The sequence below is a fragment of the Hyla sarda genome, unplaced genomic scaffold (assembly GCF_029499605.1).
Source record: "Hyla sarda isolate aHylSar1 unplaced genomic scaffold, aHylSar1.hap1 scaffold_175, whole genome shotgun sequence".
NCBI lineage: Eukaryota > Metazoa > Chordata > Amphibia > Anura > Hylidae > Hyla > Hyla sarda.
This window is the reverse complement of record NW_026608393.1, coordinates 34,151-60,438: the sequence shown is the minus strand read 5'-3', so window position 1 is coordinate 60,438 and position 26,288 is coordinate 34,151. Positions and strand designations below refer to the sequence as shown.

General features: G+C 45.0%; 7 non-coding genes across 7 annotated transcripts; all 7 read right to left on the bottom strand.

Moving 5' to 3' along the window:
• Positions 1 to 153: 153 nt before the first annotated feature.
• On the bottom strand, positions 154 to 344 carry LOC130313180 (U2 spliceosomal RNA). Its single transcript, XR_008861183.1, has one exon. It is a non-coding gene; the product is annotated as a U2 spliceosomal RNA (small nuclear RNA).
• Positions 345 to 2,448: 2,104 nt separating this feature from the next.
• On the bottom strand, positions 2,449 to 2,639 carry LOC130313168 (U2 spliceosomal RNA). Its single transcript, XR_008861176.1, has one exon. It is a non-coding gene; the product is annotated as a U2 spliceosomal RNA (small nuclear RNA).
• Positions 2,640 to 4,748: 2,109 nt separating this feature from the next.
• On the bottom strand, positions 4,749 to 4,939 carry LOC130313155 (U2 spliceosomal RNA). The gene has a single exon (XR_008861165.1). It is a non-coding gene; the product is annotated as a U2 spliceosomal RNA (small nuclear RNA).
• A 2,082-nt stretch (positions 4,940 to 7,021) lies between these two features.
• On the bottom strand, positions 7,022 to 7,212 carry LOC130313143 (U2 spliceosomal RNA). Its single transcript, XR_008861159.1, has one exon. It is a non-coding gene; the product is annotated as a U2 spliceosomal RNA (small nuclear RNA).
• Positions 7,213 to 9,312: 2,100 nt separating this feature from the next.
• Positions 9,313 to 9,501, bottom strand: LOC130313153 (U2 spliceosomal RNA). The gene has a single exon (XR_008861163.1). It is a non-coding gene; the product is annotated as a U2 spliceosomal RNA (small nuclear RNA).
• A 7,206-nt stretch (positions 9,502 to 16,707) lies between these two features.
• LOC130313142 (U2 spliceosomal RNA) lies at positions 16,708 to 16,894 on the bottom strand. Its single transcript, XR_008861158.1, has one exon. It is a non-coding gene; the product is annotated as a U2 spliceosomal RNA (small nuclear RNA).
• Positions 16,895 to 24,075: 7,181 nt separating this feature from the next.
• On the bottom strand, positions 24,076 to 24,266 carry LOC130313131 (U2 spliceosomal RNA). Its single transcript, XR_008861148.1, has one exon. It is a non-coding gene; the product is annotated as a U2 spliceosomal RNA (small nuclear RNA).
• Between the last annotated feature and the right edge of the window lie 2,022 nt (positions 24,267 to 26,288).

The window sequence follows — 26,288 nt, the reverse complement described above, 5'->3', positions numbered from 1 at the left end:
GGGCCAGACACAAGCAGAAGCAGCAGAAGCAGCAGCAGCACCACCTTTTGTTTTTTGGCTGCAGCAGCAGCAAGGCCCACAGGGCTGGCTAGCTGGCTAGCCAGCAAGCAGGTAGCAATGAAAGTAGGAATCTTTCTTTTTAACCCTGTAAGGGGGTGGTGCACTGTACCCGAAGATACTGCCATATCGGGTCAATGCATAGGGCGACGGAAGCAAGCTTCGAAATCGGCCCCCGTTCTCAAAAATCCATTTAATATATGGTCCCCAGATAGGGGACGTATCAGATATTAAACTGATAAGAACAGATACTACACTTGATCTTAGCCAAAAGGCCGAGAAGCGATAACCGTGAAAGGGGCGGGCCCAACAAGGTCCCCTTCATGGGCACTATCACTGCTTGCTGTCAGGGAGGCTGCCAGACAATTTTCCATGCACACTCTGGGCTGGGGGGCAGTCAACCACCAGTACACACAGCAGAACCTAAACCCATACCATTATTGCTAAGCAGCAAGACAGGGGCCCAATGCACTCCCACGGGGCCTTTTTAAATGCAATCCATAACCCGGATTTGCCAGGAACCCTTCTTACTCCTCCTACTTGCATGTGACACTGGGCTTAGGATCTGCATAGGAAACACACACACAAGCACACACCTACCTTTGTTGCCTGCAGATGCCTCCTTGGCTGTCCCCAAACGGTATCAAACCAACACCCACGGGAAGCTGTAAGCATAGAGGACATGCCTGCACCCCATTGGACTTACCTGTGTGGGTTAAATCCGGGTTATTTGACAACCTATGGCGGTGATGGTTCTGCTCAGGCAGAGCAGTGCTGATGCTCCTCATAAAGCTGTCGCTGCTGTGAAGGTTCTAGGTGACATCACAAATCCCTTTGGTTACATACACAACAAAGCTGGGTTGTTGTTGTTTACACTCTGCAAGGCCTGTGGAAGTGAGTGACATCATAGCACTGTAGTTCTGAGGGTTCAAGATGGATGCAACAATCTCCTGTTGCTTCTATGAAGGCCGTAATAGACGACATCACCAAACAGCTCCATAGTCACATACACAGCAAAGGAGAGATGTTGTTTACACCTAGTGATGTCAGTGGTATTGAGTGACATCACAGCACAGTGCTAAGGCTCCTGGGCCTGGACACAGCAGCGGCTGCAATATCTCAACGGAGAATACGTTTATATCTATGTGTGTGTGTGCGCATATATATATATATATATATATATATATATATATATATATATATATATTTCTCCGCCGAAATCACTTTTAAACCCATTTCCACCTTTTTTTCCCTTCTCTTCCTCTTACTTTTTTTTCACGTTTTTTTACGTTTTTCTCCTTTTCGCCTCTTTTCTGGGCGTATTATTCTTCTTTTTCTTCTTTTTTTTCGTCTAATGCATACCCCATCAGTGCAGCAATGCTTATTCAATACCGCCAGCAGATGGAGACACTGGGGGATAATTTTCTAAGGATTTATACTGATTTTTCCTGTCTGAATTTGTCGCACAGAAAGTTGCAGGCCAAATATGTGTGACATTTCTGCGACTTTAGCTTCTAGAGCATTTTTACAACATTATACATAGGTGCTGAATACATAAAAAGCGACTGTTCAGCGACAGACAAGTCGCATCGGCTGAAAGTAGGCCAGAATGTCAGTCCATGTTGGAGCAGGTTTAGATACAGTCTAAAGCATAGATCTCAAAGTCTGTGCACAGAATTTAGCAAGGGCCTCGCACCTTCTGATGCATCAGGTAGGTGCACAATAGCATAGCCTAACCCTCTGTACTTTGGTCTATATTGATGCGGGACATAGACAGCCAGCTGATGACCAATCCATTAGTGCAATGGATGGCTGGAAGCATTTGTCTTTGCCTTTGCAATACCACAGAAGCAATGCATGGTCAATGTACAGCAATGACACACCTGTGTGAACAGCCAGGAGACCCCCCCCCCCCCCCCCCCCCCATGTTATGTTACATAGTTACATAGTTAGTACGGTCGAAAAAAGACATATGTCCATCACGTTCAACCAGGGAATTAAGGGGTAGGGGTGTGGCGCGATATTGGGGAAGGGATGAGATTTTATATTTCTTCATAAGCATTAATCTTATTTTGTCAATTAGGAACATTCAGCACCCACCCGCTATCAAGGCAGCTGCCTATCATGTCATGCCCTACCTGCACAGGTGTGCTGGCTACTCAAATGATCCAATTAAGGAGGCCATTTAGTCAGCAGCAGCAGAAGTCCTGTGCCTGGACGCTCCAACAGGGGCCAGACACAAGCAGAAGCAGAAGCAGCAGAAGCAGCAGCAGCAGCACCACCTTTTGTTTTTTGGCTGCAGCAGCAGCAAGGCCCACAGGGCTGGCTAGCTGGCTAGCCAGCAAGCAGGTAGCAATGAAAGTAGGAATCTTTCTTTTTAACCCTGTAAGGGGGTGGTGCACTGTACCCGAAGATACTGCCATATCGGGTCAATGCATAGGGCGACGGAAGCAAGCTTCGAAATCGGCCCCCGTTCTCAAAAATCCATTTAATATATGGTCCCCAGATAGGGGACGTATCAGATATTAAACTGATAAGAACAGATACTACACTTGATCTTAGCCAAAAGGCCGAGAAGCGATAACCGTGAAAGGGGCGGGCCCAACAAGGTCCCCTTCATGGGCACTATCACTGCTTGCTGTCAGGGAGGCTGCCAGACAATTTTCCATGCACACTCTGGGCTGGGGGGCAGTCAACCACCAGTACACACAGCAGAACCTAAACCCATACCATTATTGCTAAGCAGCAAGACAGGGGCCCATTGCACTCCCACGGGGCCTTTTTAAATGCAATCCATAACCCGGATTTGCCAGGAACCCTTCTTACTCCTCCTACTTGCATGTGACACTGGGCTTAGGATCTGCATAGGAAACACACACACAAGCACACACCTACCTTTGTTGCCTGCAGATGCCTCCTTGGCTGTCCCCAAACGGTATCAAACCAACACCCACGGGAAGCTGTAAGCATAGAGGACATGCCTGCACCCCATTGGACTTACCTGTGTGGGTTAAATCCGGGTTATTTGACAACCTATGGCGGTGATGGTTCTGCTCAGGCAGAGCAGTTCTGATGCTCCTCATAAAGCTGTCGCTGCTGTGAAGGTTCTAGGTGACATCACAAATCCCTTTGGTTACATACACAACAAAGCTGGGTTGTTGTTGTTTACACTCTGCAAGGCCTGTGGAAGTGAGTGACATCATAGCACTGTAGTTCTGAGGGTTCAAGATGGATGCAACAATCTCCTGTTGCTTCTATGAAGGCCGTAATAGACGACATCACCAAACAGCTCCATAGTCACATACACAGCAAAGGAGAGATGTTGTTTACACCTAGTGATGTCAGTGGTATTGAGTGACATCACAGCACAGTGCTAAGGCTCCTGGGCCTGGACACAGCAGCGGCTGCAATATCTCAACGGAGAATACGTTTATATCTATGTGTGTGTGTGCGCATATATATATATATATATATATATATATATATATATATATATACATATATATATATATATATATATATTCTCCGCCGAAATCACTTTTAAACCCATTTCCACCTTTTTTTCCCTTCTCTTCCTCTTACTTTTTTTTCACGTTTTTTTACGTTTTTCTCCTTTTCGCCTCTTTTCTGGGCGTATTATTCTTCTTTTTCTTCTTTTTTTTCGTCTAATGCATACCCCATCAGTGCAGCAATGCTTATTCAATACCGCCAGCAGATGGAGACACTGGGGGATAATTTTCTAAGGATTTATACTGATTTTTCCTGTCTGAATTTGTCGCACAGAAAGTTGCAGGCCAAATATGTGTGACATTTCTGCGACTTTAGCTTCTAGAGCATTTTTACAACATTATACATAGGTGCTGAATACATAAAAAGCGACTGTTCAGCGACAGACAAGTCGCATCGGCTGAAAGTAGGCCAGAATGTCAGTCCATGTTGGAGCAGGTTTAGATACAGTCTAAAGCATAGATCTCAAAGTCTGTGCACAGAATTTAGCAAGGGCCTCGCACCTTCTGATGCATCAGGTAGGTGCACAATAGCATAGCCTAACCCTCTGTACTTTGGTCTATATTGATGCGGGACATAGACAGCCAGCTGATGACCAATCCATTAGTGCAATGGATGGCTGGAAGCATTTGTCTTTGCCTTTGCAATACCACAGAAGCAATGCATGGTCAATGTACAGCAATGACACACCTGTGTGAACAGCCAGGAGACCCCCCCCAACCCCCCCCCCCATGTTATGTTACATAGTTACATAGTTAGTACGGTCGAAAAAAGACATATGTCCATCACGTTCAACCAGGGAATTAAGGGGTAGGGGTGTGGCGCGATATTGGGGAAGGGATGAGATTTTATATTTCTTCATAAGCATTAATCTTATTTTGTCAATTAGGAACATTCAGCACCCACCCGCTATCAAGGCAGCTGCCTATCATGTCATGCCCTACCTGCACAGGTGTGCTGGCTACTCAAATGATCCAATAAGGAGGCCATTTAGTCAGCAGTAGCAGAAGTCCAGTGCCTGGACGCTCCAACAGGGGCCAGACACAAGCAGAAGCAGAAGCAGCAGCAGCACCACCTTTTGTTTTTTGGCTGCAGCAGCAGCAAGGCCCACAGGGCTGGCTAGCTGGCTAGCCAGCAAGCAGGTAGCAATGAAAGTAGGAATCTTTCTTTTTAACCCTGTAAGGGGGTGGTGCACTGTACCCGAAGATACTGCCATATCGGGTCAATGCATAGGGCGACGGAAGCAAGCTTCGAAATCGGCCCCCGTTCTCAAAAATCCATTTAATATATGGTCCCCAGATAGGGGACGTATCAGATATTAAACTGATAAGAACAGATACTACACTTGATCTTAGCCAAAAGGCCGAGAAGCGATAACCGTGAAAGGGGCGGGCCCAACAAGGTCCCCTTCATGGGCACTATCACTGCTTGCTGTCAGGGAGGCTGCCAGACAATTTTCCATGCACACTCTGGGCTGGGGGGCAGTCAACCACCAGTACACACAGCAGAACCTAAACCCATACCATTATTGCTAAGCAGCAAGACAGGGGCCCATTGCACTCCCACGGGGCCTTTTTAAATGCAATCCATAACCCGGATTTGCCAGGAACCCTTCTTACTCCTCCTACTTGCATGTGACACTGGGCTTAGGATCTGCATAGGAAACACACACACAAGCACACACCTACCTTTGTTGCCTGCAGATGCCTCCTTGGCTGTCCCCAAACGGTATCAAACCAACACCCACGGGAAGCTGTAAGCATAGAGGACATGCCTGCACCCCATTGGACTTACCTGTGTGGGTTAAATCCGGGTTATTTGACAACCTATGGCGGTGATGGTTCTGCTCAGGCAGAGCAGTGCTGATGCTCCTCATAAAGCTGTCGCTGCTGTGAAGGTTCTAGGTGACATCACAAATCCCTTTGGTTACATACACAACAAAGCTGGGTTGTTGTTGTTTACACTCTGCAAGGCCTGTGGAAGTGAGTGACATCATAGCACTGTAGTTCTGAGGGTTCAAGATGGATGCAACAATCTCCTGTTGCTTCTATGAAGGCCGTAATAGACGACATCACCAAACAGCTCCATAGTCACATACACAGCAAAGGAGAGATGTTGTTTACACCTAGTGATGTCAGTGGTATTGAGTGACATCACAGCACAGTGCTAAGGCTCCTGGGCCTGGACACAGCAGCGGCTGCAATATCTCAACGGAGAATACGTTTATATCTATGTGTGTGTGTGCGCATATATATATATATATATATATATATATATATATATATATATTTCTCCGCCGAAATCACTTTTAAACCCATTTCCACCTTTTTTTCCCTTCTCTTCCTCTTACTTTTTTTTTCACGTTTTTTTACGTTTTTCTCCTTTTCGCCTCTTTTCTGGGCGTATTATTCTTCTTTTTCTTCTTTTTTTTCGTCTAATGCATACCCCATCAGTGCAGCAATGCTTATTCAATACCGCCAGCAGATGGAGACACTGGGGGATAATTTTCTAAGGATTTATACTGATTTTTCCTGTCTGAATTTGTCGCACAGAAAGTTGCAGGCCAAATATGTGTGACATTTCTGCGACTTTAGCTTCTAGAGCATTTTTACAACATTATACATAGGTGCTGAATACATAAAAAGCGACTGTTCAGCGACAGACAAGTCGCATCGGCTGAAAGTAGGCCAGAATGTCAGTCCATGTTGGAGCAGGTTTAGATACAGTCTAAAGCATAGATCTCAAAGTCTGTGCACAGAATTTAGCAAGGGCCTCGCACCTTCTGATGCATCAGGTAGGTGCACAATAGCATAGCCTAACCCTCTGTACTTTGGTCTATATTGATGCGGGACATAGACAGCCAGCTGATGACCAATCCATTAGTGCAATGGATGGCTGGAAGCATTTGTCTTTGCCTTTGCAATACCACAGAAGCAATGCATGGTCAATGTACAGCAATGACACACCTGTGTGAACAGCCAGGAGACCCCCCCCATGTTATGTTACATAGTTACATAGTTAGTACGGTCGAAAAAAGACATATGTCCATCACGTTCAACCAGGGAATTAAGGGGTAGGGGTGTGGCGCGATATTGGGGAAGGGATGAGATTTTATATTTCTTCATAAGCATTAATCTTATTTTGTCAATTAGGAACATTCAGCACCCACCCGCTATCAAGGCAGCTGCCTATCATGTCATGCCCTACCTGCACAGGTGTGCTGGCTACTCAAATGATCCAATTAAGGAGGCCATTTAGTCAGCAGCAGCAGAAGTCCTGTGCCTGGACGCTCCAACAGGGGCCAGACACAAGCAGAAGCAGAAGCAGCAGAAGCAGCAGCAGCACCACCTTTTGTTTTTTGGCTGCAGCAGCAGCAAGGCCCACAGGGCTGGCTAGCTGGCTAGCCAGCAAGCAGGTAGCAATGAAAGTAGGAATCTTTCTTTTTAACCCTGTAAGGGGGTGGTGCACTGTACCCGAAGATACTGCCATATCGGGTCAATGCATAGGGCGACGGAAGCAAGCTTCGAAATCGGCCCCCGTTCTCAAAAATCCATTTAATATATGGTCCCCAGATAGGGGACGTATCAGATATTAAACTGATAAGAACAGATACTACACTTGATCTTAGCCAAAAGGCCGAGAAGCGATAACCGTGAAAGGGGCGGGCCCAACAAGGTCCCCTTCATGGGCACTATCACTGCTTGCTGTCAGGGAGGCTGCCAGACAATTTTCCATGCACACTCTGGGCTGGGGGGCAGTCAACCACCAGTACACACAGCAGAACCTAAACCCATACCATTATTGCTAAGCAGCAAGACAGGGGCCCATTGCACTCCCACGGGGCCTTTTTAAATGCAATCCATAACCCGGATTTGCCAGGAACCCTTCTTACTCCTCCTACTTGCATGTGACACTGGGCTTAGGATCTGCATAGGAAACACACACACAAGCACACACCTACCTTTGTTGCCTGCAGATGCCTCCTTGGCTGTCCCCAAACGGTATCAAACCAACACCCACGGGAAGCTGTAAGCATAGAGGACATGCCTGCACCCCATTGGACTTACCTGTGTGGGTTAAATCCGGGTTATTTGACAACCTATGGCGGTGATGGTTCTGCTCAGGCAGAGCAGTGCTGATGCTCCTCATAAAGCTGTCGCTGCTGTGAAGGTTCTAGGTGACATCACAAATCCCTTTGGTTACATACACAACAAAGCTGGGTTGTTGTTGTTTACACTCTGCAAGGCCTGTGGAAGTGAGTGACATCATAGCACTGTAGTTCTGAGGGTTCAAGATGGATGCAACAATCTCCTGTTGCTTCTATGAAGGCCGTAATAGACGACATCACCAAACAGCTCCATAGTCACATACACAGCAAAGGAGAGATGTTGTTTACACCTAGTGATGTCAGTGGTATTGAGTGACATCACAGCACAGTGCTAAGGCTCCTGGGCCTGGACACAGCAGCGGCTGCAATATCTCAACGGAGAATACGTTTATATCTATGTGTGTGTGTGCGCATATATATATATATATATATATATATATATATATATATATATATATATATATTTCTCCGCCGAAATCACTTTTAAACCCATTTCCACCTTTTTTTCCCTTCTCTTCCTCTTACTTTTTTTTCACGTTTTTTTACGTTTTTCTCCTTTTCGCCTCTTTTCTGGGCGTATTATTCTTCTTTTTCTTCTTTTTTTTCGTCTAATGCATACCCCATCAGTGCAGCAATGCTTATTCAATACCGCCAGCAGATGGAGACACTGGGGGATAATTTTCTAAGGATTTATACTGATTTTTCCTGTCTGAATTTGTCGCACAGAAAGTTGCAGGCCAAATATGTGTGACATTTCTGCGACTTTAGCTTCTAGAGCATTTTTACAACATTATACATAGGTGCTGAATACATAAAAAGCGACTGTTCAGCGACAGACAAGTCGCATCGGCTGAAAGTAGGCCAGAATGTCAGTCCATGTTGGAGCAGGTTTAGATACAGTCTAAAGCATAGATCTCAAAGTCTGTGCACAGAATTTAGCAAGGGCCTCGCACCTTCTGATGCATCAGGTAGGTGCACAATAGCATAGCCTAACCCTCTGTACTTTGGTCTATATTGATGCGGGGCATAGACAGCCAGCTGATGACCAATCCATTAGTGCAATGGATGGCTGGAAGCATTTGTCTTTGCCTTTGCAATACCACAGAAGCAATGCATGGTCAATGTACAGCAATGACACACCTGTGTGAACAGCCAGGAGACCCCCCCCCCCCCCCCCATGTTATGTTACATAGTTACATAGTTAGTACGGTCGAAAAAAGACATATGTCCATCACGTTCAACCAGGGAATTAAGGGGTAGGGGTGTGGCGCGATATTGGGGAAGGGATGAGATTTTATATTTCTTCATAAGCATTAATCTTATTTTGTCAATTAGGAACATTCAGCACCCACCCGCTATCAAGGCAGCTGCCTATCATGTCATGCCCTACCTGCACAGGTGTGCTGGCTACTCAAATGATCCAATTAAGGAGGCCATTTAGTCAGCAGCAGCAGAAGTCCTGTGCCTGGACGCTCCAACAGGGGCCAGACACAAGCAGAAGCAGAAGCAGCAGAAGCAGCAGCAGCACCACCTTTTGTTTTTTGGCTGCAGCAGCAGCAAGGCCCACAGGGCTGGCTAGCTGGCTAGCCAGCAAGCAGGTAGCAATGAAAGTAGGAATCTTTCTTTTTAACCCTGTAAGGGGGTGGTGCACTGTACCCGAAGATACTGCCATATCGGGTCAATGCATAGGGCGACGGAAGCAAGCTTCGAAATCGGCCCCCGTTCTCAAAAATCCATTTAATATATGGTCCCCAGATAGGGGACGTATCAGATATTAAACTGATAAGAACAGATTTTTTTTTTTTTTTTTTTTTTTATTGAAAAGGAAATATACAATACATAACCAAGTAAATCATTCAAAAAATTACATATTCATCTGAAAACACATGAATAACACATATTTGACATATACAATATATACAGGAAGCATGTCTTTACATGTACATATAACAAAAAGCTTTCCCTTCATGACTTTCCCTCAGAAAAAATAAATTGCAGCGGATTCTGTCCCTCCAACTGTCCCTTCATATCAGGATATAATCTGTAAGAAAAGAAAAAGAAAGACAAATAAGAATACAATCATAACCAGTACTTCCATTTTTTGTGTTTCCAGATCCCCTCTGCATCATCAGAACCATAGTTTTTCCTATCACATAATACGTAAAGGTAAATTTTACCACGGATCATGCCCAGACATTCCTTCACACTTACTTCAGTTTGATTGAAAATCCTAATATTCCTTACATCCCACAGAACCTCTTTTACACAATTTACTATGAACCATAACACTCTTGCCTTCTCTCTCTCCACTGCACACAAACCAAACATCATCATATTAAAGGATAAGATTTCAATTCCAGTAAGATTTTTAATTAGACCAGACATTTTTCTCCACACAGACTTCGCATAACCACACTCCCAAAACACATGTACATAATTCTCACATCCACCGCAACCATCCCTGGGACACACTTCACTGTCTACCAATCTCCTTCTCCTCTGAAATTCCCTTGTTGGCAGACACCCATGAGCTAACATCCAAGACAAGTCCTTTTGTTTATTTGTCAGTTCCTTGTGACTGACATTTTTCCACACTACCTTACAATCCTTCTCAGACAGACCTCCCACACATTCCACTGTTTCTCTCTGCTCCAACACTTTCATCACCTTCTTACTATCATTCCATTCAGTCACACATTCCAGATTATTTTTCCTGACACACCGCCCTATTCTCTGATAGAACCAAGGAACCTCAAAACTTACAGGTACCCTTAAGTCCCTTTCCATTAGCTTATATTTCAACAACACATTACCAGCCAAATACCTTACCATGCACCCAAACACACATTCCTTCTTACTTACAGCGAGACAAAAACTGACATACTTCACAGCCAGGAACACTTCCACATTCATCATTCCTTTCCCACCATGCATTCTGCTTTTCACCACCTTCCCACGACTCAATTTCTCCATCCTTGAATTCCATAAGAAAACAAAGATCTGCCTGATAATTCTTGCCAGACACCTATCCGGTGGAGGAAACACATAATTAACATAAAGCAAAATAGGAATTATAACAGCTTTAATAACCAGAATCCTTCCCTCAATCGATAAAGTCCTTAAAGACCAGAAGTTTATTTTATTCCCCACCCTCCCCAAAACCCTCTCCCAACTTTCTTTCCCATACAAATCATTATCAAACACCACCCCAAGCACTTCCACACCCCCCTCTCTCACAGGCCACTCGCACAACCCACTCTCTCCCCACCCCTCAAAAAATTTACAACCACTCTTCCCAACATTAAGCTTAAACCCACTCATTAAACAGAAACACTCAATCAATAACTTAGCACGCCTTACCCCTGCCATTGACTTACATACAACAGTAACATCATCCATGTAACCAATCACTCGCATATCCTTCCCATGACTACCAGGTATTTCTATACCCCGCATCACCTTATCTCTCCTAATCATCCCCAACAAAGGCTCAATCATACAAATAAAAAGAATTGGCGACAGGGGACACCCCTGCCGCACTCCAGATTTTATACTCACTTCCCTACTCAGAAAACCATTGACCTGAATCTTACTATAAATGTCCCTATACAAACATTCAATCCACTTCACCATTCTGTCCGGCACATTCATCCTCCTCAAAACCCTAAACAATAAATCATGCACCACCCTATCATACGCTTTTTCAAAATCCACCGTAACAACAGCCACACCTTGCTTCCTAGTTTTACAGTCCCACAATACATCCCTCAGACCTAACAGACATTCAGAAATCCTACGATCAGGCACTGTACACATTTTCTCCTCACCTACCATACAATCAATCACATCCTTTAACCTATTCGCAATAACTTTAGCAATAATTTTGTAATCACAATTCAAGAGCGCTATAGGCCTCCAATTTTTAAGATCCCTCTTATCCCCTTTTTTAAACAATAACACAGTCACACTCTCACTCATACTTTTAGATAACTTCCCTCTCCTAAGTACTTCCTTACACACCTCCCATACATAATCCCCTAACATATCCCAAAACACAAGATAAAATTCCACAGGCAAACCATCACTCCCTGCCACCTTTCCTTTCTTCATCCCATTCACAGCATCCTCCACCTCACTCTTCCTCACATCCTCTTCCATAAAGAACCCATCAATTTCATCCAAACGCTTATCCACATATCCCAAACATTCCTCCTCTAGAGTCACGTCCCGCTCCTTCTCCGTGAATAAATCAGAATAAAACTTCCACACTTCCTCTAACACCTCATCCTTACCAAAGACCTCTACCCCATCATTCGTAAAAACACTCATCATCTCAGTTTTTTTACTGAATGCCTTTTTAAAGAAAAATTTGCTACATTTCTCATCCTTCTCTTTCACTTCAACCCTAGCCTGTGCAATAATCTTCCTTCCATTCCTCTCCAGACACTCATTCACACTTCCACGAGCTTCCTCAATCTCCTTCTCAACACTCATCCCCAAACGCCTCAATTCATACAAATACTCTAACCTTCTTTGCCATCTCTCATACTCTTCTCTATCTTTCCTCCCTTTCTCACACCCTTTTTTAATAAAAAACCTTTTAGTCTCTAACTTCACCCACTCCCACCACTCAACCACACTATAAAATGCATCCTTCCTCAACACCCATCCATCAAAACGCTCCCTATATTCTTGTAATACACATTCATTATCCAATAAAGACACATTCAACTTCCAAACACCCTTTCCATACTCACTTAGACCACCACCTTTTACCACACACTCAATCCAGGCATGATCCGTGAACGGTAACCTCCTCCGTCTGAAATTAGAAACAGACATTAGTTTTGAGACAAAAATGAAATCAATACGCGAACTTGTATTGTTAGAAAAATATGTATAACCGATAGTACCATCATTATGGGCAACAAAGGAATCCTTTAACCCAAATAAATTTACAATCTCTTTAAGCTGCTTACTAGTACTGTCTAAACCAGACCCACCACCCACCGTAGTACTACTCCTATCCCCCTCTGTTATTATACAATTGAAATCCCCTATAAGGAACACATCATCCCTCCCACTCAAAAAGAAATATAATTTCTCAAACACCTCCCCTCTTTCCTTCCTCCCAGTTGGAGCATAAACATTAATTACTTTATATGTGAAACCCCTGAAAATAAAATGCACTAATAATACCCTACCCGGAACAATATGGACAACTTTTTTAACAACAAACTCATTACTTTTGAACAAAATCCCCACCCCCGAATTACGTTCCATTGAACAAGACCATACCGATTGCCCATAAGGCCAGGAGATATTTGGCTCCCCATCCAAGCAGCACTCCTGGAGACCTAGAACATCAAAAGAATATCTAGAAAGTAAATCAAAAATGGCGGATCTCCTTTCTAAAGATCTAATACTGCGGACATTTAGAGAACCAATTGTTAAACTCATTCAAACATTTGAAGGAAAAAAAGGAAATACAAAATCAAGCATTATCAAAAGGAGGCCTAGCCTTTCCCCGACCTCTACCCTTATTTTTTGCCTCCCCTTCCTTAAACTTAAGAGTCTTTGTCAATTTTTTGACTGAACATTCCTCCAAATAACCTGTGCCCAGGGAGGATAAAGAGGAGTCAGAATCAATCTGACATGACGACCCTCCACCTGCCTCCTCCCTTCCCGGGCTAGGAAAGTCCTCAATCCTTTGACTCTGAGGAGTCGGACAGTCATCCTCCGATTCTTCCACCGGCATCTTTCTCTTCAAGGATTCTTTGTCCACAGTCATCTCCTCTGGCGGATCAGAGGCCTCCGAAACAGATGCCCCCGAAACAGACTCCGCCTTCTCCCCCTCTGCCACCAAAGCATCCGGAACAGACCTAGAAATGGAAGGAAAAACAGGGGCAGACTCTGCTTCACTGGTCAGCACGCTAACCTCTGCATCGCCTGCCCTGGCAGCATTGGAGTCCTCAGGAACTGTCCCACCTCGAAGAGCCATTGCATATGATCGGGGTGCCCCGGACTGGTAAGTGGGGCAACTCCTAGCCAGGTGATCCGAAGAACCACAGAAATGACACTTGCGTTTCTCGGGACAGTCTGCAGTGCGGTGATCAGGCTTGTGGCAGTTCCTGCAAACCTGCCCGGTTGTACAGTTCTCTCTGGTATGACCAAAGCAAAAACAGTCCCGGCAAAAACTTGGCATCCCCGGGTAGTGCAGAAACCCCCTGTTGTTCCCTATCGCAAAGTTCTGCGGGGGGTGACAAAAACCTTCAGCACCACCCTCGGGGGCAGGCCTAAACTCCACCCAAAAACGTCTCATGCCTGTGAAAGTCCCCAGGATGTTATTTTTCCTCTCCGCACCAGAAACAGACACACAATACCTTCTTAGAAAGGTCTGGATCTCCTCATCCCGCACAAAAGGGTTGTACATATGCACTACCACTGGAACTTTCTTAGGCCGAGCCTCGCAGGAAATGAATCGGATCCCTTGTAGGTCAGGGTGAGAAGCATTCTCCTTACTCCGGTAGAGACAGGTACGGAGATCATCCAGGTTGTAGAAGGTCACGTCAAAGAATCCTTGGCTGGGAAAGACCTGGACACAGAAGATGGAAGCATGCGGCATCCTCAGCACTCCTTCCACGACCTTCTGCTGGACATGCAAAATCCCGTAGGCACTCCTCTTTTCCTCCTCGATAAACAGCCGTACTGTATTAGGAGCGTTCGGCGCATTAGCCATCCTCTCCGGCAGACCCGTCCTCCGATGATCACCTTCCCGTTATCCTGGGACTAAGCCCTCTCCCCAATAGCAGCAGGTGGGTGAAGCCCAGGCAATAAACCTGGGCGATCCCACAAGGCCGAGGAGAGGGGTACCCGAATACCTTAGGGCAAGACACTTGATCTTAGCCAAAAGGCCGAGAAGCGATAACCGTGAAAGGGGCGGGCCCAACAAGGTCCCCTTCATGGGCACTATCACTGCTTGCTGTCAGGGAGGCTGCCAGACAATTTTCCATGCACACTCTGGGCTGGGGGGCAGTCAACCACCAGTACACACAGCAGAACCTAAACCCATACCATTATTGCTAAGCAGCAAGACAGGGGCCCATTGCACTCCCACGGGGCCTTTTTAAATGCAATCCATAACCCGGATTTGCCAGGAACCCTTCTTACTCCTCCTACTTGCATGTGACACTGGGCTTAGGATCTGCATAGGAAACACACACACAAGCACACACCTACCTTTGTTGCCTGCAGATGCCTCCTTGGCTGTCCCCAAACGGTATCAAACCAACACCCACGGGAAGCTGTAAGCATAGAGGACATGCCTGCACCCCATTGGACTTACCTGTGTGGGTTAAATCCGGGTTATTTGACAACCTATGGCGGTGATGGTTCTGCTCAGGCAGAGCAGTGCTGATGCTCCTCATAAAGCTGTCGCTGCTGTGAAGGTTCTAGGTGACATCACAAATCCCTTTGGTTACATACACAACAAAGCTGGGTTGTTGTTGTTTACACTCTGCAAGGCCTGTGGAAGTGAGTGACATCATAGCACTGTAGTTCTGAGGGTTCAAGATGGATGCAACAATCTCCTGTTGCTTCTATGAAGGCCGTAATAGACGACATCACCAAACAGCTCCATAGTCACATACACAGCAAAGGAGAGATGTTGTTTACACCTAGTGATGTCAGTGGTATTGAGTGACATCACAGCACAGTGCTAAGGCTCCTGGGCCTGGACACAGCAGCGGCTGCAATATCTCAACGGAGAATACGTTTATATCTATGTGTGTGTGTGCGCATATATATATATATATATATATATATATATATATATATATATATATATATATATATATATTTCTCCGCCGAAATCACTTTTAAACCCATTTCCACCTTTTTTTCCCTTCTCTTCCTCTTACTTTTTTTTCACGTTTTTTTACGTTTTTCTCCTTTTCGCCTCTTTTCTGGGCGTATTATTCTTCTTTTTCTTCTTTTTTTTCGTCTAATGCATACCCCATCAGTGCAGCAATGCTTATTCAATACCGCCAGCAGATGGAGACACTGGGGGATAATTTTCTAAGGATTTATACTGATTTTTCCTGTCTGAATTTGTCGCACAGAAAGTTGCAGGCCAAATATGTGTGACATTTCTGCGACTTTAGCTTCTAGAGCATTTTTACAACATTATACATAGGTGCTGAATACATAAAAAGCGACTGTTCAGCGACAGACAAGTCGCATCGGCTGAAAGTAGGCCAGAATGTCAGTCCATGTTGGAGCAGGTTTAGATACAGTCTAAAGCATAGATCTCAAAGTCTGTGCACAGAATTTAGCAAGGGCCTCGCACCTTCTGATGCATCAGGTAGGTGCACAATAGCATAGCCTAACCCTCTGTACTTTGGTCTATATTGATGCGGGACATAGACAGCCAGCTGATGACCAATCCATTAGTGCAATGGATGGCTGGAAGCATTTGTCTTTGCCTTTGCAATACCACAGAAGCAATGCATGGTCAATGTACAGCAATGACACACCTGTGTGAACAGCCAGGAGACCCCCCCCCCCCCCCCCCATGTTATGTTACATAGTTACATAGTTAGTACGGTCGAAAAAAGACATATGTCCATCACGTTCAACCAGGGAATTAAGGGGTAGGGGTGTGGCGCGATATTGGGGAAGGGATGAGATTTTATATTTCTTCATAAGCATTAATCTTATTTTGTCAATTAGGAACATTCAGCACCCACCCGCTATCAAGGCAGCTGCCTATCATGTCATGCCCTACCTGCACAGGTGTGCTGGCTACTCAAATGATCCAATTAAGGAGGCCATTTAGTCAGCAGCAGCAGAAGTCCTGTGCCTGGACGCTCCAACAGGGGCCAGACACAAGCAGAAGCAGAAGCAGCAGAAGCAGCAGCAGCACCACCTTTTGTTTTTTGGCTGCAGCAGCAGCAAGGCCCACAGGGCTGGCTAGCTGGCTAGCCAGCAAGCAGGTAGCAATGAAAGTAGGAATCTTTCTTTTTAACCCTGTAAGGGGGTGGTGCACTGTACCCGAAGATACTGCCATATCGGGTCAATGCATAGGGCGACGGAAGCAAGCTTCGAAATCGGCCCCCGTTCTCAAAAATCCATTTAATATATGGTCCCCAGATAGGGGACGTATCAGATATTAAACTGATAAGAACAGATTTTTTTTTTTATTTTTTTTTATTGAAAAGGAAATATACAATACATAACCAAGTAAATCATTCAAAAAATTACATATTCATCTGAAAACACATGAATAACACATATTTGACATATACAATATATACAGGAAGCATGTCTTTACATGTACATATAACAAAAAGCTTTCCCTTCATGACTTTCCCTCAGAAAAAATAAATTGCAGCGGATTCTGTCCCTCCAACTGTCCCTTCATATCAGGATATAATCTGTAAGAAAAGAAAAAGAAAGACAAATAAGAATACAATCATAACCAGTACTTCCATTTTTTGTGTTTCCAGATCCCCTCTGCATCATCAGAACCATAGTTTTTCCTATCACATAATACGTAAAGGTAAATTTTACCACGGATCATGCCCAGACATTCCTTCACACTTACTTCAGTTTGATTGAAAATCCTAATATTCCTTACATCCCACAGAACCTCTTTTACACAATTTACTATGAACCATAACACTCTTGCCTTCTCTCTCTCCACTGCACACAAACCAAACATCATCATATTAAAGGATAAGATTTCAATTCCAGTAAGATTTTTAATTAGACCAGACATTTTTCTCCACACAGACTTCGCATAACCACACTCCCAAAACACATGTACATAATTCTCACATCCACCGCAACCATCCCTGGGACACACTTCACTGTCTACCAATCTCCTTCTCCTCTGAAATTCCCTTGTTGGCAGACACCCATGAGCTAACATCCAAGACAAGTCCTTTTGTTTATTTGTCAGTTCCTTGTGACTGACATTTTTCCACACTACCTTACAATCCTTCTCAGACAGACCTCCCACACATTCCACTGTTTCTCTCTGCTCCAACACTTTCATCACCTTCTTACTATCATTCCATTCAGTCACACATTCCAGATTATTTTTCCTGACACACCGCCCTATTCTCTGATAGAACCAAGGAACCTCAAAACTTACAGGTACCCTTAAGTCCCTTTCCATTAGCTTATATTTCAACAACACATTACCAGCCAAATACCTTACCATGCACCCAAACACACATTCCTTCTTACTTACAGCGAGACAAAAACTGACATACTTCACAGCCAGGAACACTTCCACATTCATCATTCCTTTCCCACCATGCATTCTGCTTTTCACCACCTTCCCACGACTCAATTTCTCCATCCTTGAATTCCATAAGAAAACAAAGATCTGCCTGATAATTCTTGCCAGACACCTATCCGGTGGAGGAAACACATAATTAACATAAAGCAAAATAGGAATTATAACAGCTTTAATAACCAGAATCCTTCCCTCAATCGATAAAGTCCTTAAAGACCAGAAGTTTATTTTATTCCCCACCCTCCCCAAAACCCTCTCCCAACTTTCTTTCCCATACAAATCATTATCAAACACCACCCCAAGCACTTCCACACCCCCCTCTCTCACAGGCCACTCGCACAACCCACTCTCTCCCCACCCCTCAAAAAATTTACAACCACTCTTCCCAACATTAAGCTTAAACCCACTCATTAAACAGAAACACTCAATCAATAACTTAGCACGCCTTACCCCTGCCATTGACTTACATACAACAGTAACATCATCCATGTAACCAATCACTCGCATATCCTTCCCATGACTACCAGGTATTTCTATACCCCGCATCACCTTATCTCTCCTAATCATCCCCAACAAAGGCTCAATCATACAAATAAAAAGAATTGGCGACAGGGGACACCCCTGCCGCACTCCAGATTTTATACTCACTTCCCTACTCAGAAAACCATTGACCTGAATCTTACTATAAATGTCCCTATACAAACATTCAATCCACTTCACCATTCTGTCCGGCACATTCATCCTCCTCAAAACCCTAAACAATAAATCATGCACCACCCTATCATACGCTTTTTCAAAATCCACCGTAACAACAGCCACACCTTGCTTCCTAGTTTTACAGTCCCACAATACATCCCTCAGACCTAACAGACATTCAGAAATCCTACGATCAGGCACTGTACACATTTGCTCCTCACCTACCATACAATCAATCACATCCTTTAACCTATTCGCAATAACTTTAGCAATAATTTTGTAATCACAATTCAAGAGCGCTATAGGCCTCCAATTTTTAAGATCCCTCTTATCCCCTTTTTTAAACAATAACACAGTCACACTCTCACTCATACTTTTAGATAACTTCCCTCTCCTAAGTACTTCCTTACACACCTCCCATACATAATCCCCTAACATATCCCAAAACACAAGATAAAATTCCACAGGCAAACCATCACTCCCTGCCACCTTTCCTTTCTTCATCCCATTCACAGCATCCTCCACCTCACTCTTCCTCACATCCTCTTCCATAAAGAACCCATCAATTTCATCCAAACGCTTATCCACATATCCCAAACATTCCTCCTCTAGAGTCACGTCCCGCTCCTTCTCCGTGAATAAATCAGAATAAAACTTCCACACTTCCTCTAACACCTCATCCTTACCAAAGACCTCTACCCCATCATTCGTAAAAACACTCATCATCTCAGTTTTTTTACTGAATGCCTTTTTAAAGAAAAATTTGCTACATTTCTCATCCTTCTCTTTCACTTCAACCCTAGCCTGTGCAATAATCTTCCTTCCATTCCTCTCCAGACACTCATTCACACTTCCACGAGCTTCCTCAATCTCCTTCTCAACACTCATCCCCAAACGCCTCAATTCATACAAATACTCTAACCTTCTTTGCCATCTCTCATACTCTTCTCTATCTTTCCTCCCTTTCTCACACCCTTTTTTAATAAAAAACCTTTTAGTCTCTAACTTCACCCACTCCCACCACTCAACCACACTATAAAATGCATCCTTCCTCAACACCCATCCATCAAAACGCTCCCTATATTCTTGTAATACACATTCATTATCCAATAAAGACACATTCAACTTCCAAACACCCTTTCCATACTCACTTAGACCACCACCTTTTACCACACACTCAATCCAGGCATGATCCGTGAACGGTAACCTCCTCCGTCTGAAATTAGAAACAGACATTAGTTTTGAGACAAAAATGAAATCAATACGCGAACTTGTATTGTTAGAAAAATATGTATAACCGATAGTACCATCATTATGGGCAACAAAGGAATCCTTTAACCCAAATAAATTTACAATCTCTTTAAGCTGCTTACTAGTACTGTCTAAACCAGACCCACCACCCACCGTAGTACTACTCCTATCCCCCTCTGTTATTATACAATTGAAATCCCCTATAAGGAACACATCATCCCTCCCACTCAAAAAGAAATATAATTTCTCAAACACCTCCCCTCTTTCCTTCCTCCCAGTTGGAGCATAAACATTAATTACTTTATATGTGAAACCCCTGAAAATAAAATGCACTAATAATACCCTACCCGGAACAATATGGACAACTTTTTTAACAACAAACTCATTACTTTTGAACAAAATCCCCACCCCCGAATTACGTTCCATTGAACCAGACCATACCGATTGCCCATAAGGCCAGGAGATATTTGGCTCCCCATCCAAGCAGCACTCCTGGAGACCTAGAACATCAAAAGAATATCTAGAAAGTAAATCAAAAATGGCGGATCTCCTTTCTAAAGATCTAATACTGCGGACATTTAGAGAACCAATTGTTAAACTCATTCAAACATTTGAAGGAAAAAAAGGAAATACAAAATCAAGCATTATCAAAAGGAGGCCTAGCCTTTCCCCGACCTCTACCCTTATTTTTTGCCTCCCCTTCCTTAAACTTAAGAGTCTTTGTCAATTTTTTGACTGAACATTCCTCCAAATAACCTGTGCCCAGGGAGGATAAAGAGGAGTCAGAATCAATCTGACATGACGACCCTCCACCTGCCTCCTCCCTTCCCGGGCTAGGAAAGTCCTCAATCCTTTGACTCTGAGGAGTCGGACAGTCATCCTCCGATTCTTCCACCGGCATCTTTCTCTTCAAGGATTCTTTGTCCACAGTCATCTCCTCTGGCGGATCAGAGGCCTCCGAAACAGATGCCCCCGAAACAGACTCCGCCTTCTCCCCCTCTGCCACCAAAGCATCCGGAACAGACCTAGAAATGGAAGGAAAAACAGGGGCAGACTCTGCTTCACTGGTCAGCACGCTAACCTCTGCATCGCCTGCCCTGGCAGCATTGGAGTCCTCAGGAACTGTCCCACCTCGAAGAGCCATTGCATATGATCGGGGTGCCCCGGACTGGTAAGTGGGGCAACTCCTAGCCAGGTGATCCGAAGAACCACAGAAATGACACTTGCGTTTCTCGGGACAGTCTGCAGTGCGGTGATCAGGCTTGTGGCAGTTCCTGCAAACCTGCCCGGTTGTACAGTTCTCTCTGGTATGACCAAAGCAAAAACAGTCCCGGCAAAAACTTGGCATCCCCGGGTAGTGCAGAAACCCCCTGTTGTTCCCTATCGCAAAGTTCTGCGGGGGGTGACAAAAACCTTCAGCACCACCCTCGGGGGCAGGCCTAAACTCCACCCAAAAACGTCTCATGCCTGTGAAAGTCCCCAGGATGTTATTTTTCCTCTCCGCACCAGAAACAGACACACAATACCTTCTTAGAAAGGTCTGGATCTCCTCATCCCGCACAAAAGGGTTGTACATATGCACTACCACTGGAACTTTCTTAGGCCGAGCCTCGCAGGAAATGAATCGGATCCCTTGTAGGTCAGGGTGAGAAGCATTCTCCTTACTCCGGTAGAGACAGGTACGGAGATCATCCAGGTTGTAGAAGGTCACGTCAAAGAATCCTTGGCTGGGAAAGACCTGGACACAGAAGATGGAAGCATGCGGCATCCTCAGCACTCCTTCCACGACCTTCTGCTGGACATGCAAAATCCCGTAGGCACTCCTCTTTTCCTCCTCGATAAACAGCCGTACTGTATTAGGAGCGTTCGGCGCATTAGCCATCCTCTCCGGCAGACCCGTCCTCCGATGATCACCTTCCCGTTATCCTGGGACTAAGCCCTCTCCCCAATAGCAGCAGGTGGGTGAAGCCCAGGCAATAAACCTGGGCGATCCCACAAGGCCGAGGAGAGGGGTACCCGAATACCTTAGGGCAAGACACTTGATCTTAGCCAAAAGGCCGAGAAGCGATAACCGTGAAAGGGGCGGGCCCAACAAGGTCCCCTTCATGGGCACTATCACTGCTTGCTGTCAGGGAGGCTGCCAGACAATTTTCCATGCACACTCTGGGCTGGGGGGCAGTCAACCACCAGTAAACACAGCAGAACCTAAACCCATACCATTATTGCTAAGCAGCAAGACAGGGGCCCATTGCACTCCCACGGGGCCTTTTTAAATGCAATCCATAACCCGGATTTGCCAGGAACCCTTCTTACTCCTCCTACTTGCATGTGACACTGGGCTTAGGATCTGCATAGGAAACACACACACAAGCACACACCTACCTTTGTTGCCTGCAGATGCCTCCTTGGCTGTCCCCAAACGGTATCAAACCAACACCCACGGGAAGCTGTAAGCATAGAGGACATGCCTGCACCCCATTGGACTTACCTGTGTGGGTTAAATCCGGGTTATTTGACAACCTATGGCGGTGATGGTTCTGCTCAGGCAGAGCAGTGCTGATGCTCCTCATAAAGCTGTCGCTGCTGTGAAGGTTCTAGGTGACATCACAAATCCCTTTGGTTACATACACAACAAAGCTGGGTTGTTGTTGTTTACACTCTGCAAGGCCTGTGGAAGTGAGTGACATCATAGCACTGTAGTTCTGAGGGTTCAAGATGGATGCAACAATCTCCTGTTGCTTCTATGAAGGCCGTAATAGACGACATCACCAAACAGCTCCATAGTCACATACACAGCAAAGGAGAGATGTTGTTTACACCTAGTGATGTCAGTGGTATTGAGTGACATCACAGCACAGTGCTAAGGCTCCTGGGCCTGGACACAGCAGCGGCTGCAATATCTCAACGGAGAATACGTTTATATCTATGTGTGTGTGTGCGCATATATATATATATATATATATATATATATATATATATATATATTTCTCCGCCGAAATCACTTTTAAACCCATTTCCACCTTTTTTTCCCTTCTCTTCCTCTTACTTTTTTTTTACGTTTTTCTCCTTTTCGCCTCTTTTCTGGGCGTATTATTCTTCTTTTTCTTCTTTTTTTTCGTCTAATGCATACCCCATCAGTGCAGCAATGCTTATTCAATACCGCCAGCAGATGGAGACACTGGGGGATAATTTTCTAAGGATTTATACTGATTTTTCCTGTCTGAATTTGTCGCACAGAAAGTTGCAGGCCAAATATGTGTGACATTTCTGCGACTTTAGCTTCTAGAGCATTTTTACAACATTATACATAGGTGCTGAATACATAAAAAGCGACTGTTCAGCGACAGACAAGTCGCATCGGCTGAAAGTAGGCCAGAATGTCAGTCCATGTTGGAGCAGGTTTAGATACAGTCTAAAGCATAGATCTCAAAGTCTGTGCACAGAATTTAGCAAGGGCCTCGCACCTTCTGATGCATCAGGTAGGTGCACAATAGCATAGCCTAACCCTCTGTACTTTGGTCTATATTGATGCGGGACATAGACAGCCAGCTGATGACCAATCCATTAGTGCAATGGATGGCTGGAAGCATTTGTCTTTGCCTTTGCAATACCACAGAAGCAATGCATGGTCAATGTACAGCAATGACACACCTGTGTGAACAGCCAGGAGACCCCCCCCCCCCCCCCCCCATGTTATGTTACATAGTTACATAGTTAGTACGGTCGAAAAAAGACATATGTCCATCACGTTCAACCAGGGAATTAAGGGGTAGGGGTGTGGCGCGATATTGGGGAAGGGATGAGATTTTATATTTCTTCATAAGCATTAATCTTATTTTGTCAATTAGGAACATTCAGCACCCACCCGCTATCAAGGCAGCTGCCTATCATGTCATGCCCTACCTGCACAGGTGTGCTGGCTACTCAAATGATCCAATTAAGGAGGCCATTTAGTCAGCAGCAGCAGAAGTCCTGTGCCTGGACGCTCCAACAGGGGCCAGACACAAGCAGAAGCAGAAGCAGCAGAAGCAGCAGCAGCACCACCTTTTGTTTTTTGGCTGCAGCAGCAGCAAGGCCCACAGGGCTGGCTAGCTGGCTAGCCAGCAAGCAGGTAGCAATGAAAGTAGGAATCTTTCTTTTTAACCCTGTAAGGGGGTGGTGCACTGTACCCGAAGATACTGCCATATCGGGTCAATGCATAGGGCGACGGAAGCAAGCTTCGAAATCGGCCCCCGTTCTCAAAAATCCATTTAATATATGGTCCCCAGATAGGGGACGTATCAGATATTAAACTGATAAGAACAGATACTACACTTGATCTTAGCCAAAAGGCCGAGAAGCGATAACCGTGAAAGGGGCGGGCCCAACAAGGTCCCCTTCATGGGCACTATCACTGCTTGCTGTCAGGGAGGCTGCCAGACAATTTTCCATGCACACTCTGGGCTGGGGGGCAGTCAACCACCAGTACACACAGCAGAACCTAAACCCATACCATTATTGCTAAGCAGCAAGACAGGGGCCCATTGCACTCCAACGGGGCCTTTTTAAATGCAATCCATAACCCGGATTTGCCAGGAACCCTTCTTACTCCTCCTACTTGCATGTGACACTGGGCTTAGGATCTGCATAGGAAACACACACACAAGCACACACCTACCTTTGTTGCCTGCAGATGCCTCCTTGGCTGTCCCCAAACGGTATCAAACCAACACCCACGGGAAGCTGTAAGCATAGAGGACATGCCTGCACCCCATTGGACTTACCTGTGTGGGTTAAATCCGGGTTATTTGACAACCTATGGCGGTGATGGTTCTGCTCAGGCAGAGCAGTGCTGATGCTCCTCATAAAGCTGTCGCTGCTGTGAAGGTTCTAGGTGACATCACAAATCCCTTTGGTTACATACACAACAAAGCTGGGTTGTTGTTGTTTACACTCTGCAAGGCCTGTGGAAGTGAGTGACATCATAGCACTGTAGTTCTGAGGGTTCAAGATGGATGCAACAATCTCCTGTTGCTTCTATGAAGGCCGTAATAGACGACATCACCAAACAGCTCCATAGTCACATACACAGCAAAGGAGAGATGTTGTTTACACCTAGTGATGTCAGTGGTATTGAGTGACATCACAGCACAGTGCTAAGGCTCCTGGGCCTGGACACAGCAGCGGCTGCAATATCTCAACGGAGAATACGTTTATATCTATGTGTGTGTGTGCGCATATATATATATATATATATATATATATATATATATATATTTCTCCGCCGAAATCACTTTTAAACCCATTTCCACCTTTTTTTCCCTTCTCTTCCTCTTACTTTTTTTTCACGTTTTTTTACGTTTTTCTCCTTTTCGCCTCTTTTCTGGGCGTATTATTCTTCTTTTTCTTCTTTTTTTTCGTCTAATGCATACCCCATCAGTGCAGCAATGCTTATTCAATACCGCCAGCAGATGGAGACACTGGGGGATAATTTTCTAAGGATTTATACTGATTTTTCCTGTCTGAATTTGTCGCACAGAAAGTTGCAGGCCAAATATGTGTGACATTTCTGCGACTTTAGCTTCTAGAGCATTTTTACAACATTATACATAGGTGCTGAATACATAAAAAGCGACTGTTCAGCGACAGACAAGTCGCATCGGCTGAAAGTAGGCCAGAATGTCAGTCCATGTTGGAGCAGGTTTAGATACAGTCTAAAGCATAGATCTCAAAGTCTGTGCACAGAATTTAGCAAGGGCCTCGCACCTTCTGATGCATCAGGTAGGTGCACAATAGCATAGCCTAACCCTCTGTACTTTGGTCTATATTGATGCGGGACATAGACAGCCAGCTGATGACCAATCCATTAGTGCAATGGATGGCTGGAAGCATTTGTCTTTGCCTTTGCAATACCACAGAAGCAATGCATGGTCAATGTACAGCAATGACACACCTGTGTGAACAGCCAGGAGACCCCCCCCCCCCCCCCCATGTTATGTTACATAGTTACATAGTTAGTACGGTCGAAAAAAGACATATGTCCATCACGTTCAACCAGGGAATTAAGGGGTAGGGGTGTGGCGCGATATTGGGGAAGGGATGAGATTTTATATTTCTTCATAAGCATTAATCTTATTTTGTCAATTAGGAACATTCAGCACCCACCCGCTATCAAGGCAGCTGCCTATCATGTCATGCCCTACCTGCACAGGTGTGCTGGCTACTCAAATGATCCAATTAAGGAGGCCATTTAGTCAGCAGCAGCAGAAGTCCTGTGCCTGGACGCTCCAACAGGGGCCAGACACAAGCAGAAGCAGAAGCAGCAGAAGCAGCAGCAGCACCACCTTTTGTTTTTTGGCTGCAGCAGCAGCAAGGCCCACAGGGCTG